This window comes from Equus quagga, chromosome 14, assembly GCF_021613505.1.
Source record: "Equus quagga isolate Etosha38 chromosome 14, UCLA_HA_Equagga_1.0, whole genome shotgun sequence".
NCBI classification, from domain to species: Eukaryota; Metazoa; Chordata; class Mammalia; order Perissodactyla; family Equidae; genus Equus; species Equus quagga.
Genome location: NC_060280.1, coordinates 87,189,664 through 87,204,112, shown reverse-complemented (window position 1 = coordinate 87,204,112; position 14,449 = coordinate 87,189,664). Strand labels below are relative to the sequence as shown.

Sequence of the window (14,449 nt, the reverse complement as noted above, 5' to 3'; positions counted from 1 at the left end):
TGTAAGAAGTCCTTTGAGCACCGTTACCACTACACGTCAAGGTCCTTTAGGTCTGTGGTCATTCTTACTAGACTTCCTGACACCCCTCTCTGACTGCAGGTGCAATCCTGCAGGTCACTGGAAGAGGGCACCGAAAAAAAACCATGATTGTTAGTTTTTGGGTTAAAAATGAATGAGAAATTATTTTCATGACAAAAATTCTAACTGTAAAAGAATAACAAATAGAGTTTGCCTGATGAAGAAATCCCTGAAATGGTCCGCACAGGATAAAACTGACTCAAAATGTATAACGATTAAATGAAGAACATTGCAAAGTATATCTGAAAATCCATAATCAAAAATGGATATTTATATAGTCTGTAAAAATGAAATCTACAATAATATTTATTAACATGGGATGGACTGGAACAGTTGATAAAATACATCAATGAAACAACTACAGAAGTGCTCATTTCCAAAACAGACAGACATAGTCTTATTGACGCACACTCAAACGTTACTGAGAACATATCAACGGAATGCATTCAAGTAACAGGAAACACACACAGTCTACCCAACGTGAGAAAGGTGATTGTTCTCACATGGAAGAACTGGGTCAAGGCAGCTGCTGCACCAGAAGCAAAGAAACAAACTCGCAGGTTCTTCTTTTGATGCCCCACTGGAGATGCCATGGCGAAGCAGGAAAATGTGCTCACTAGCACTATCAACAGCAAAGGTGTTTCCTATACACATCAGACCTTATTCAGATATCATCTAGGGAAAAGGGCAATCAGAGAACACTCCCACCACAAAGGTCTGAACTAGCTTCGTGGTGGACACAAGAGGCCTTACAGAAAGACCCTAAGTCGAATGGATCTTTGATGTGAAACTGGTAGAAAATGCATCTCTAACAAAATGGAAATCAACTAGTTATTGCTGGTTTTCAAGATACTGTTGACAAGAAGAGCAAAGAATCCAGAAAAAGGGATGGGAGGTGGTGTCCTTAAAGCTCCTACATAACTGTCTCCCTCCCTGTGTGGTGGTTCGAAAATCTGCCTAAGGCCTTGTGTGCTTCTGCCTTCCAGATCTCATGCAAGTCAGGCCATTGGGGAATTCCAACACAGCACATAAAGGGGATGGATTCTTAAAGATCTAGCTCTTCAGATTACCCTCACTGACATAATGCAGTACAGGGGTGATGTGTCCAGCTCTAGATTTTGTTGCCCTGCCACAGGCCTCTACTTAATTCAAAGTCCATTCACCAAATACCGTTCAGAAGGAAGGACAAACTGCAAAGGCCCAAATAGGAAAATAAGAATTCACAGGAAGTACATTCTTGGATGAACTCGCCAAACATAAATTTTTTTCCACCTGTTTAATAGTACAGAAAATAAAAACAGGCTCCTCCACCCACCACCCCCAAAAGGAGGTGTCTGTAAAAAAATGTACAATATGTACAATGAATTAGGCACATGCAGGAACTGTAAATACAAGGCAAGTGACAAAATCATGACAAATACAAACTGTCATTTTTCAATGGCCCCCTAACACAGAACAATTAAAACATTATGAAAAAACTAAAGATAAAATATAATTAACTGATTCAAGAGAAAAGCACTACCTATGAATGTTATGTACTATTTATGAAAGATGACCAGCAGAATCATCTCACCTCAATATTCATTTCTGAAGTAATTAATAGAAATCCACAGTCCAATGCTGCACTTTAAGATAGAGGCTTGATCAATACAACATATTTATTACGTTTATAACAACACTGTCATGCTGACAGTTTTTAGAAGCTCATATACAAATTTCCATGAAGCTTCCTCATATGACTTACATTTACATTTCTTTTTGGTGGGAGTTTGACGTAGAAGGATGTAGACCAACTGATGTCTTTCTCATGCTATTTACATTCAACATGTTTTTGTCAAATGAGTCCTTTCATGCCTTTAAGAAGAACTGGGATGACAAAAGTCTTTCCCAAATTGTTTATATCTATCTGCTTTTTCCTCTCGTGTGCATTTCTACATATCCTCAAAAGGTTGTATGAGCAATAAAGCCTGTCTCACTTTCCACACATTCATGAGTCTTTCTCCCCACTGTGACTTCTTTCATGGACTCGAAGAGAACGGGAAGCATTAAAGACTTTATTGCATATTTTTACATTCATACATTTTCTCTCCAGTGTGCGTTCTTATATGTTTTGAAAGATAACTGGAAGACGTGAATGCTTTACCACATTTTTCACATTCGTAGGGTTTCCCTCCAGTGTGAATTCTTTCATGTGTTGAGAGATGATTGGTAGAAATGAAGGCTTTACCACATATTTTACATTTAAAGGGCTTCTGTCCAGTGTGGGTTCTTTCATGTATTTGAAGATAACTGGAAGAAGTGAATGCTTTACCGCATTTTTTACATTCATAGGGTTTCACTCCTGTGTGACTTCTTTCATGTTTTGAAAGAGAAGCGGGATAACTGAAGGTTTTACCACATATTTTACATGCAAAGGGTTTCTCTCCAGTGTGAGTTCTTTCATGAACTCGAAGATAAGTGGAAGAAATGAATGCTTTGCTGCATTTCTTACATTCATATGGTTTCTCTCCGGTGTGAACTCTTCCATGTATTTGAAAAGAACTGGAAGAACTGAAAGCTTTACCACATTTTTTACATTCATAGGGTTTCCTTTCAGTATGAGTTCTTTTATGTGTTGAAAGATGACTGCTACAACTGAACGCCTTACCACATATTTTACATTCAAACGGTTTCTCTCCAGTGTGAGTTCTTTCATGGACTCGTAGAGAACTGGAAGAAGTGAATGCTTTACTGCACTTCTTGCATTCGTATGGTTTCTCTCCAGTATGAATTCTTCCATGTATTTGAAGATAACTGGAAGAAGTGAAGGCTTTACCACATTGTTTACATTCGTAGGGGTTCCCTCCAGTGTGAGTTCTTTCATGGACTCGAAGATAACTGGAAGAAGTGAATGCTTTACTGCATTGTTTACATTCATAGGGTTTCTCTCCCGTATGAATTCTTTGATGTCTTTGAAGAGAATTGGAATAAGTGAATGCTTTACTGCATTGTTTACATTCATAGGGTTTCTCTCCAGTATGAGTTCTTTCATGTGGTTGAAGTAAAGTGAGATAAGTGAAGGCTTTCCCACATTCCTTACATTTATATGGCTTCTCTCCATATTTTTGATACTCATATGTTTTATGTTCAGTGTGACATCTAATGTGCATTTTAAGGGATGAATGATGCGTGAAGACTCTTCCACATGCACTGCATCCCCATGGTTTAGCTCCTGTAGTTTTCTTGTTCAGACTGAGATTTGGAAGAAGGCTGACGTTTTCTCCACACTGACTACCCTCTTCACTTTCACAGAGTCTCACTACCATATGCTTTCTGTACAAATGAGAAGCACATTGTTAGTGATTTCTTTATGAATGATTTCATATTTCTTATGTTTATTTTGATTTATAGGAAACGTTTATGTTTTCTTCCCTGTGAATTCTCTGCAATTAAATATACTGAGTTTTTCGCAAGAAGACTTCCCCCTTGTTATTATACAAACAGTGATATTCATAGACAGGGTTCACTAATACTATTTCTAAGTGAAATATTCTGCAAAAAGTGAACCTCTACATCACATTTCAGAAAGTATACTTGGTGAAAATTTTGTAAGAATGCCTAAATTTGAAGCAAGTGTTATTTGCTTTTTTTAAAGAAATTTCTTAACATAGAAGGATTCTCACATAAGATAGAGATTTCTATTGCACCACTCACCGTAGTTTTCTCCCCTGGTCTTTGCACTGATCTTTAATATCATGATCTTCCCACGTTATTCCTAAAATACAGACAAAGAAAGTTTATTCCAAATATTAGAAATTAAAGAAAAGTTTGTGCATTCTAAGTATTTGATAATCTATGGCCATTTCTACTTTATTTACTAACAACCTCCCCTTTCCACCTTCTACATCTTACAACACTCTTTTTTTTTTTTGAGGAAGATTAGCTCTGGGCTAACATCTGCCACCAATACTTCTCTTTTTGCTGAGGAAGACTGCCCCTGAGCTAAAATCCGTACCAATCTCCCTCTACTTTGTTAGTGGGACGCCTGCCACAGCATGGCTTGCCAAGTGGTGCCAGGTCTGCACATGAGATCTGAATCCTGGGCAACGAAAGCACAATGTGCGAACTTAACTGCCATGTCGCCAGGCCAGTCCCTTAGAACACTCTTGATGGGCAAGCAGCACTTCTTCTCTCATTGATGCAGTGAAGGACTTTCCTCGCTCTTACCTACTGAGGCCAGGATCCTGAAGGTTTCCCACATCACATCTCTGTAGAGTCTCCTCTGTGAAGGATCCAGTAAAGCCCACTCCTCTGGGGTGAAGTTCACAGCCACGTCCTCAATGGCCACTGAGTCCTGAAACACCACAAATGTGTGTAGAGTAGGATACATGAGCCTGACAGCACTGGGGATCTATACGCCAATTCTAGGAAGGTCACATGGGATTCTATTATCTCCAAACATTCATTCTATGTTGTGATCATCACAAACTTGCTTTTTACTGTACACACTTGCCCATCAATATAACAATATTATGAACTCATGGAAATATTTACACAGTTTTACTGTGATGACATTACATCCTATTTCTCTCTAATGACAAGTTCCAGAACAGGCTGGGAAATGACAGAAATGGTATAAAATGAAACAACTATTATTGTTGTGGACCAATGATTCCTCATAAGAAAAGTTCTTTCATCTTCTTCCATATTACCCACCGGTTATGGCACTCCATGAGGCAGGTGAAATCTACGGGATGTTTCAGTGAATAGAAACATAGTGAACAACTGGTAGCTTTTTGGTCTGGTCCCATCACCAAACTGAGAGTCCAGGAGGCCTGTGAAAATCACATCTTGACCAAGCCAAGCTGCTCACACTGTCCTAAACTACTCCACGCCATTACAGGTAACCAGATCTAGCTGGCTGAATGGAAATCCTCTTGTGCTGAAACACTGTTTTTAACTTTTGAAATATTGATCATGGACTCAGTTCTACCTTTCTCATGCTGTATGATTGGATGGGGCTGGAATTATTATGAACTGAGAACTCAGGCACAAAGAAGCAGCCATGAAAATTTAGACCAGAATATCCCTATACTCATGGGCCTCAAAGCTACTTGTCACCATTTTTAGAACACACTCTGAGAGAATAATGTGCCATAAGAGCTCTTTCTGGTCAAATGCTAACAGTGTACCCTGAGCTTCGCTCCCCTTGAGGGGTAGGTTACGAGCTGCAGATTTGGGCTGGCCCCGTGGTCTAGTGGTTATGCACAATCCACTTTAGACATGGCACTGCTTGTTAGGCAATGCTGAGGCAGCGGCCCACATAGCAAAACCAGAGGCACTCAAAACTACAATATACAACTATGTACTGGGGGGATTGGGGGAGAAAAAGCAGGGAGCAAAAAAAAGATCGGCAACAGTTGTTAGCTCAGGTGTCAATCTTAAAAAAGTAAAAAAAGAGAGCTGCAGATTGCAAGGGAGTTCCTTGAAGTCCACAATGGTTTGATGTTAAATTTGCCCATGATTATAAAATACATGAAGGATTTAACAGTGGTTTCCTGCAAAACAACATAAAATTTCCTTTGTCCAACTTCAAGAGGAAGCATTTCCTGACCAGCCACTGTGGATGATGCCCTGCTGACTTCTGATCCTGTGCCTAAGGAGCTTAGAAGCTGTCGTTGTTGATCTCACAAGAAGAAAATGAACAAACTTGAAATGAACAACCCTTCTTAGATCCAGGAGAGACTTGAGGTCACAGGACAACCCAGAGTATCCAAACTGGGAAAGACAAAAAAAGAGATGGCATTTTGAAATATGCCCCACGTGTTCTGTTCTTAATAAGGCCTATATTAAAAAAAAAAAAAAATCTCTTTCACCATAGTCTAATGCAAGAGCAAAAACAACAAAAAAGACAGAACACAATTTCCATGAAGCCTAGGACAGCCTCTTTAAGGGAAGGTTTAAAACCCACATAATGGGAAAACCTGAAGGAAAAGAGAGGCAGAGAGAGACAGAGGAAAACGTGAAGTAGTAATGACCAAAATACTGTAAAATTAATGACAGACAGCACACTGTAGGGGAGGAAGACATTTCCTCTTCCCAAATGTGGGTTCGTCTGGCCAGAGAACGAATTAAATTCACATGAGACAGAATAGCAAGAGAAAATTAAACAAAGCTTTATTAGGAACCATGGCCCGGGGCCTTTCTTCCCAAAGGAAGAAAGGGCACCAAAGAAGTGGGGTGCACAGAGTGGTTATATACCCCCCAAACGGGGTGTTTCACATGTGATTGAAATGTCCCTCCCACAAGAGTCACAAGATTGCCCTGTCGGCACAGCCCTTGATGGACACAGCAGGCAGTGGTCTGCTGTCTTGGTGGGCGTAGCAGGAGGCAAGGTGATTGTCTGGAGCTGGGTGGTCACAGGCGAGTGCAGCAATCAGTTCCTAGCCTAAGGAAAGATGCTTAATCCTTAAGAAATGCCACCATTGGGAGGGGGAGGGAAGTCAGTTACAGGAGGTTACCAGACTAGCACAATAAAATGCAGATTTAAGTCCTTGCCTTTGGTATTGATTAAGAGTTTCTAGAGAGAAGGTCATCTCCTTTCTTCTTCCTGGTACAGAGAGGAAGGCACCTTTACAGATAGAGATTTACCTTACAAATGTAAACGTGTCCTAAGGAAGGGCAAGTTCCATTCCTCCTTCCCTGTCCCACTTTATCAAAAGCAATCAGCCTCAAATAATCCTGATGCCAAAGAGACATATCTTGGGGTGGCCATTTCCAGGTCCCCACAACACTGTTCATCCAGGAAGCTCACAGAACACCAAACACGATAAGTACAAAAGTGCACACCCAAGGGTATCACACTGAAACTAGAGAAAAATCACAGACAGAGAATGTGCTGAAAAGTGCCAGAGAAGAAACACACCTTCGACAGAAAGAAACAAAGATTTGAATTAAACCGGACCACTTCTCAAAAACCATGCAGCAAGAGCAGAGGAGACTGAAAGACTTAAAGTGTTCAAAATAAAAGCCACTTTCCTAGAATTCAGTCAAGCAAAATTATCCTTCAGTACAAAGAAGAAATAAGGACTTTCTGAGACAAAATGAGGAAATTTGTCCCGAGTACACATACGTTGAATGAAGTTGTTCAAATGTTTATCAGAAAGAATGTAAATGATAAAGGTAGGGGATTAGAAGAAGAAAAAAGGAGGGGAAGTATCTTTTGTTTCTTATAATTAATACCACAGATGATACTTTGTTTAAACTAATGTCAGCAACAATGCAGTTGGTGATGAGAAGCTTACGGAGAAGTGAAATAAATGACAGCAATGTGACAAGACACAGGGAAAGGAAAATTGGGGACGGTGTGTTAAGAGGTACTTGCACACGGTGAAGTGGCACAGTGTTACTTGGCGGGGGGGGGTTAGTTGTAAATGTATGATGAAAATTCAAGGGCAACCACTAAAATGTTTCTTTTTAAAAATGCGTAACAGATATGATAAGAGAGGATAAAAAAAGAATTACAGTAAATGCTCAATTTTAGCCAGAGAAGGTGGCAAAAAGACAAAAACAAACAAGGGTAAAAATGGAGAAAGTAAAAATTTTCATAAATATTAATACAACTGAATCAATAACCACTTTAATCATCAATGGTGTCATTGTAACTGAAAGACACAGTTATAGATTTGGGAAAATACCATTATGGGGGACTGCCCCGTGGCCAAGTGGTTAAGTTCATGCACTCTGTTTCAGCAGCCCAGGGCTCGGTTCCTGGGCACGGACATGGCACCGCTCATCAGGCCATGTTGAAGCGGCATCTCACGTACCACAACTAGAAGCACCCACAACTAAAAGATACAACTATATACCGGGGGCATTTGCGGAGAAAAAGCAGAAAAACAAACAAAAAAAGACTGGCAACAGTTGTTAGCTCAGGTGGCAATCTAGAAAGGAAAAAAAAAAAAAACGATTGGCAACAGATGTTACCTCCGGCACCAATCTTTAAAAAGAACAACCAAAAATAGACCATTATATATTGTCTGCAAGAAACCCACTCTAAGTATAAAGTCACAACAAATGAAGGGTAAAGGGATGGAGAAAAACAGACCATGCCAAGACACTCCAAAGGAAGCTGCCAGAGGAATAGACATCATAGACAATGCAGAATTCAAACTGAGGAAGATGCAGAGATAGAGGGGCAGTAGGTACTGATAAAGGGGCCTATTCTCTGAGAAAGCACAGCAACGCTGCATGTGTACCTGCCTAACAACAGAGGGGCAACACACCTTCAGGGAGGAACTGACCGAATTCAGGAGAAAGAGACAAATCCAGTACCATAGCTGTAGAAGTCAACACCCCCTCATCAGGAATTAGACATTTCAGTAGGCAGTGGGCTGGACCTGTGGCTGAGAGGTTAAGTTCGCGCGCTCCGCTGCAGGCGGCCCAGTGTTTCGTTGGTTCGAATCCAGGGCGCGGACATGGCACTGCTCATCAAACCACACTGAGGCGGTGTCCCACATGCCACAACTAGAAGGACCCACAACTAAGAATATACAACTATGTACCGGGGGGCTTTGGGGAGAAAAAAGAAAAAAATAAAATCTTTAGAGAAATTTCAGTAGGCAGGAAGTGAGGAAGGACAGAGGTGCAATGAACAGCACTGCAAAACAGCTGGGTTTCGCTGTAATCTGTGGAATACTTCACAGAACAGCAGAATATACATTCTTCTCAGGTTCACATGGAACATTCACCAAAACAAACCACAACCTGGGACATAAAGCACACCTTAACAAACTTGAAAGAACAGAAATCATACAAAATAGTCTCTCACAGCACACAGGCATTCTTCTAGAAGTCAATTTACCAGCAATAGTTGGAAAACCCTCTCATGTGTGGTGACCCAAAAATACACTTCTAAACTACAGAGTATCAAACTACAAGTCTCAAGAAAAATGAAAACTTATTTTGAGTTAAAAAGCTGAAAACACAACACAGCAAAGGTTCTTGGATGTAGCGAAAGCAATATCCAGGGGGAAATTTATGCCATCAAACAAATACACTGGAAAAATCAACGATCGCTAATCACTAATGCAAGCATGTACCTTAGCAAAGCATAAAAAGAAGAGCAAGTTAAACCCACAGCAAGCACAGTAAAAGAAATAATAAAATAAGAAACGAAATGAACGTCATTGTGGGAAATCAATGGAGAAAATAAGAAGAAAAAAGCTGCTTGTTTCTCAAGACCAAAAAAATGGTAAATATCTAGTCAAGATAACAAAGAGAAGAGGGAAGACAGAAATAACTAATACCAAAAAGGAAAGGAGGGGGAAGGAATATAAACTAAGAATTGAGAAAATGCAACATCCATTTATGATAAACTAGTAATAGAGGGGAACCTCCACTTCTTGAGAAAGAACATCTTCACAAATCCTGTAGCTAAATTCATGGTGCTTGTTCCATATGATATGACTGTCTCTATGCAACAACTGGAAGAACTCACAATGGCAGAAACGACTCCTGGGACTAATGAGAGCACAGCAAGCTTGCAGGATGTGTGAGTCAACTGCTTTCCTTCTAGACCGACACGAATAGAGTCAACTGAGCTTTCACAAAGAAGGGAAGGAGATTCAAATGAAAAAGAAGGTATTTTAAAAAACAGTGGTTGAAATAATGGATACCCACGTGCAAATACACACGCACAAAACAAACACAGACATAGGCCTTACACTTTTCATGAAAATTAAGTCAAAACACGTCACACATCTGAATGTAAAATGCCAAAGGAATAAACTCCTACAAGAGAACACAGAAGAAAATCTGGATGACCTTGTGTCTATTGATGAATTTTCACATAGAAAACCAAAAGGCAAGGTTCAGAAAATGAGAAATTTTACATAATTAAAACGAAAAATTCCTCCTCTGAGAAAGATCGTGTAAAGGGAAGAGCAACACAATTCAGAGTAAGAGAAAACCTCTGTAAAATACTGTTGGATAAATGACGGCTATCTGAAATATGCAAAGAATTCTTAAACCTTAATAGAGGAAAAACAAGCAATTAAACAACGGGCCAAAGATCTGCAGACAGCTCACTGAAGAAGAGATCTAGACGGGAAATAAGCAAAATGAAACACGCTCCACATCAAATGTCATTAGGAAATTGCAAAGAAAACAACAATGGGGATCACTAAACACTTACTAAATGGGTTAAAAGTCAACATATTAAAAACAGCAAATATCGGTGAAGATGGAAAGCCACAGAGAATCCTAGTTCATCACGGGTGGAAACAGGATTGGGAAAACCCACACTGGAAGACAGGAACCTCCTTTCAGAATAAAATACACTGTCACTACATAGAGTAAGAGCCAGCAATCACGATCCGTGTAATTTTCCCAAATGAGCTGAAACCTTATGTTCGCACAAAACCTACATAAAAATGTGCTTCTTTTGTTTGTTTTTTTGAGGAAGACTAGCCCTGAGCTCCTCCTCTTTTTGCTGAGGAAGACTGGCCCTGAGCTAACATCCATGCCCATCTTCTTCTACTTTATACGTGGGACGCCTGCCACAGCATGACTTGCCAAGTGGTGCCATGTCCGCACCCAGGATCTGAACCAGCGAACCCTGGGCCGCCAAGAGGCACAACATAAACACTTAACCGCTGTACCACCGAGCCAGCCCATAAGAATGTTTATAAGCACTTTATTCATAATTGGCAAGAGTTAGAATTTTCAACAAGATGTCCTTTAAGTATCAAACAGTCAAGCAGTGGTGCATCCAAACAATGAAACACCGTCCAATGATAAAAAGAAGTGAGGTATCAAGCCGTGAAAACACATCGAGGCACCTTAGAAGTCTATTACTAAGTAAAGAAGCCAATGTGACAAGGCTATGTAGTGTATGATTCCAAGTACGTGACATTCTGGAAAAGACAAAAGTATGAGCCAGTAGAAAGATCTTTACTTGTCAAGGATTTGGAGGTTGGAGGGAGGGATGAATCAACAGGTGGAGCACAGAGGAGTTTCAGGGAAGCGAAACTACACTCCATGATACAGAAATGATGGGGACACGTCAGTACACATTTGCCAAACCCCACACAGTGTGTAACACACAGAGTCAATGCTAATGTGCACCGTGCACTGTAATGCATCCATATGGGCTTGGAAATTCTAAGAAGTGTGCCACAGTGATAGCAAATGTGAAAGAGTGCAAACTGTGCGGATGCAGAGAGAAGGGTTATGCAGAAATTCTAAATTCTAATCAATTTTTCTGTAAACTTAAAACCGCTGTCTTTTTTACAAAATCATGAAGACAGACTCGCTACAATTCAGCCCTTTTTTACTGAAACAAGACAGTTCTCATTCAACTGACTTCAAGTTTTTTTTTTTTCAAGATTGGTCTTGAGCCAATATCTGTTGCCCATCTTTTCTTCTTCTTCTCCCAAAAGCCCCCAATACATGGTTGTATATTCTAGTCGTAGGTCCTTCTAGTTGTGCCATGACTTCAACTGATCTCAGGAAGCCAGGCTGTGCTCTAGGAGCCTGAGACCCACAGGGGAGGGGAAACTTCCATCGGATGCCTTGCTGGGGAGGACAACACTGGATCCTCTGAGAAGTGCCATGGTCACTGTGAGTAGTGGCAGAACCCCAAGGTGGATGACGAGTGTCCTGGTGTTGTAGACCTATTAGTGTACACACAAGTGTGACTCTGACTTCTATTTTGGGGATCTCTGAGTCAAGAGGTTTCCAGAGTTCTTTTCCCACAACGGGGCAAGACAACTGGTTGCTTTATAGAGTTCAAGTGCCTGGGCTTAAGTTGGGTTGAAACAATCCCTTTGCTCTGACAAAGTCAGACTGGGGTGTTGTCACTATAACCCAGAAGGTCAGGGTCTTTGTTGCAATAGACCCTCTGTTGCGGCGGCAGAGTGACTTTGGGGCCCTGGGGAGCCCTCTGGAATCTTGCTTCCTACTGGCTGCACTTTCCTGTCCCTTCTTTCTCTCTGAAATAATTGCTCTTGAAGGAGTGACCATCGGATGGGCTCAGCTCAGTGACAGGGTACAATCATCCTCATAACCGCAGACTCCCCCCTAATGTCAAGGTGACTCCAGCCTCAGTCTCACCTTCACTCTCAACACACACACAGATGCCACCCAAGGCACTGACAGAAGATCACATTAAGGAGGGCCTGATTCCCAGACTCCTGCTCTCAGAGGACAGGAATTCCCAAAACTGACAACCTGGAGTCCTCTGCAGTTACAACCAGGCTTGGTGGGGTCAACAGTGCAACACAGGGCAGCACAATGCCCAGGAGGAGCTGCCCAGCAAGCAGCAGCCCACAGTGCAGGAGCCTCCAGGCTTTCTCATCAGCCTGTCCAGGTAAGAAGGCCCAGGGGAAAAGGGAGGGCAAGGCTTAAGTGTTCAGTCATCAAACATCATCAGCATCAAACCCTGGCCACTCGTTACAAGAACAAACACGGGTGAGAAAAATAGGCAGTCACACTGGCTTCTTTTTCTATAAAGAAACACTAACAGGATGGTGAAGCAGTGATCAAAACTGGTCATGTAGGGAGGCTGGAGTCAGAGTAGAGGAGTGGGGCAGGACGTGCAGGCAGGGAGTCTCCTTAAGTCACTTTGCTCTCAGGAATTCTTTTTTTCATGAGGAAGACTGTCCCTGAGCTAACATCTGTGCCCATCTTTCTTGTATTTTGTATGTGGGATGCTGCCACAGCACGGCTTGATGAGTGCTGTGGACGTCAACACCCGGGATCTCTACCTGTGAACCCCGGGCTGCTGAAGCAGAGTCTGTGCACCCAACCACCACACTGCCAGGCCAGCCCCAGTCTTAGGAAAGTTTTAACCTTCTCATTCATTATTTATTGAAAATAAGGAGAAAAATGTTTATACTCCTTATTTTCCTATTGATCATTATTTTTAATTAACTTTTGATATTTAAAATTAATTTAATTTTAACTTGTCTACAGAGAAACCACTCCCAGGTTTAATCCTTTAAACACTAATAACCCTCGTACACTGCTGGTGGGGGTGCAGGCTGTGCAGCCACTGTGGAAAGCAGTATGGATTTCCTGTATGGATGTACCAGGTGAGCCAGCTGGTCCACTGCTGGGTGTTTATCCTGGGAACTTGAAAAGACAAATGCATCAAGATACCTGCACCCCTGTGTTCACTGCTGCATTATTCACGGTGGCCGGGACTTGGAGGTGACCTAGATGCCCTTCGAGGGACGAAAGGATAAGGAAGATGTGGTGTGTGTACTCAGTGGAGTGCTGCTCTGCCATGAGAAATGAAGGGACAACAGGGATGGACCTTCAGGGTGGCAGTCAGAGGGGCAGGGTCAAGTGCCATATGATCTCACTCATAAGGAGAAGACGAAAACAACACACACCCGGCAACAGAGATTGGATTGGTGGTTGCGGGGTAGGGGGTGAGGGGAGTGACTGGGCACATGTGTGGTGATGGATTATAATTAGTCTTTGGGGGGTGAACATGATGTAATCTACACAGAATGCAAAATATATTATGATGCACACAGAAAAAAATAAACAAACATATATATGGAAAAATAAATTTTTAAAAATTTAAAAAACACTAAACCATAAACATTAAAAAAAATTACAAACCTTTTTTTAAAGATTGCCACCTGAGCTAACAACTGTTGGCAATCTTCTCTTTTTTCTGCTTTTTCTCCCCAAGTTCCCCCAGTACATAGTTGTATATTTTAGTTGTGGGTCCTTCTAGTTGTGGCGTGTGGGACATCGCCTCAGTGTGGCCTGAGGAGCAGTGCCATGTCCTCACCCAGGATCCCAAACAGCAAAACCCTGGGCTGCCAAAGCGGAGCGTATTAACTGAACCACTCAGCCACGGGGCCAGCCCAACAAAACCCTTTCTAAGTAAAAGGACAAGGGCATTATCGTTTGTCCCTCCACTATATGTCACACTGGGGATATTTTCAGGAACGAGTAGCATATTATAACACATTGGAGTGTACAATTAAGCCTTGTGATGAACTAGGAATTCCAAACATTTACATAAGCTTTGACCTGTTTCCTCCTATCAATGGAAACAGAAATTCAAGGGCTTTTCCTTCACCTCCATTAAAGTAGGAATTCATCTGCCAGGGTTTACAGAGTTCACGGACCTCCCGGCCTTCCAAGGCCTGGGCCCTACATGAAGGAATGTGTCTGGGCTGGGGGCCAAAGATGGCCACTTCGGCCCTGACTCTAAGGCACAAGTTACAAAGAATATGTCCTGCGCCATGTTCCTTGTCTGGGCTGCCCACCCCGACAGGCACCTGATGGGACTTTAGAAACATCTCATCCGTGGGAACAAAAAAGAGAGAAGCATCCCATCCGTGGAAACAAGAAGAAATGACTCAAAGTA

General features: G+C 41.6%; 1 pseudogene; it reads right to left on the bottom strand.

The window, feature by feature from the left end:
• Positions 1-275: 275 nt before the first annotated feature.
• The window catches only part of LOC124252046 (zinc finger protein 709-like), a 35,510-nt pseudogene continuing 21,336 nt past the window's right edge, over positions 276-14,449 (bottom strand).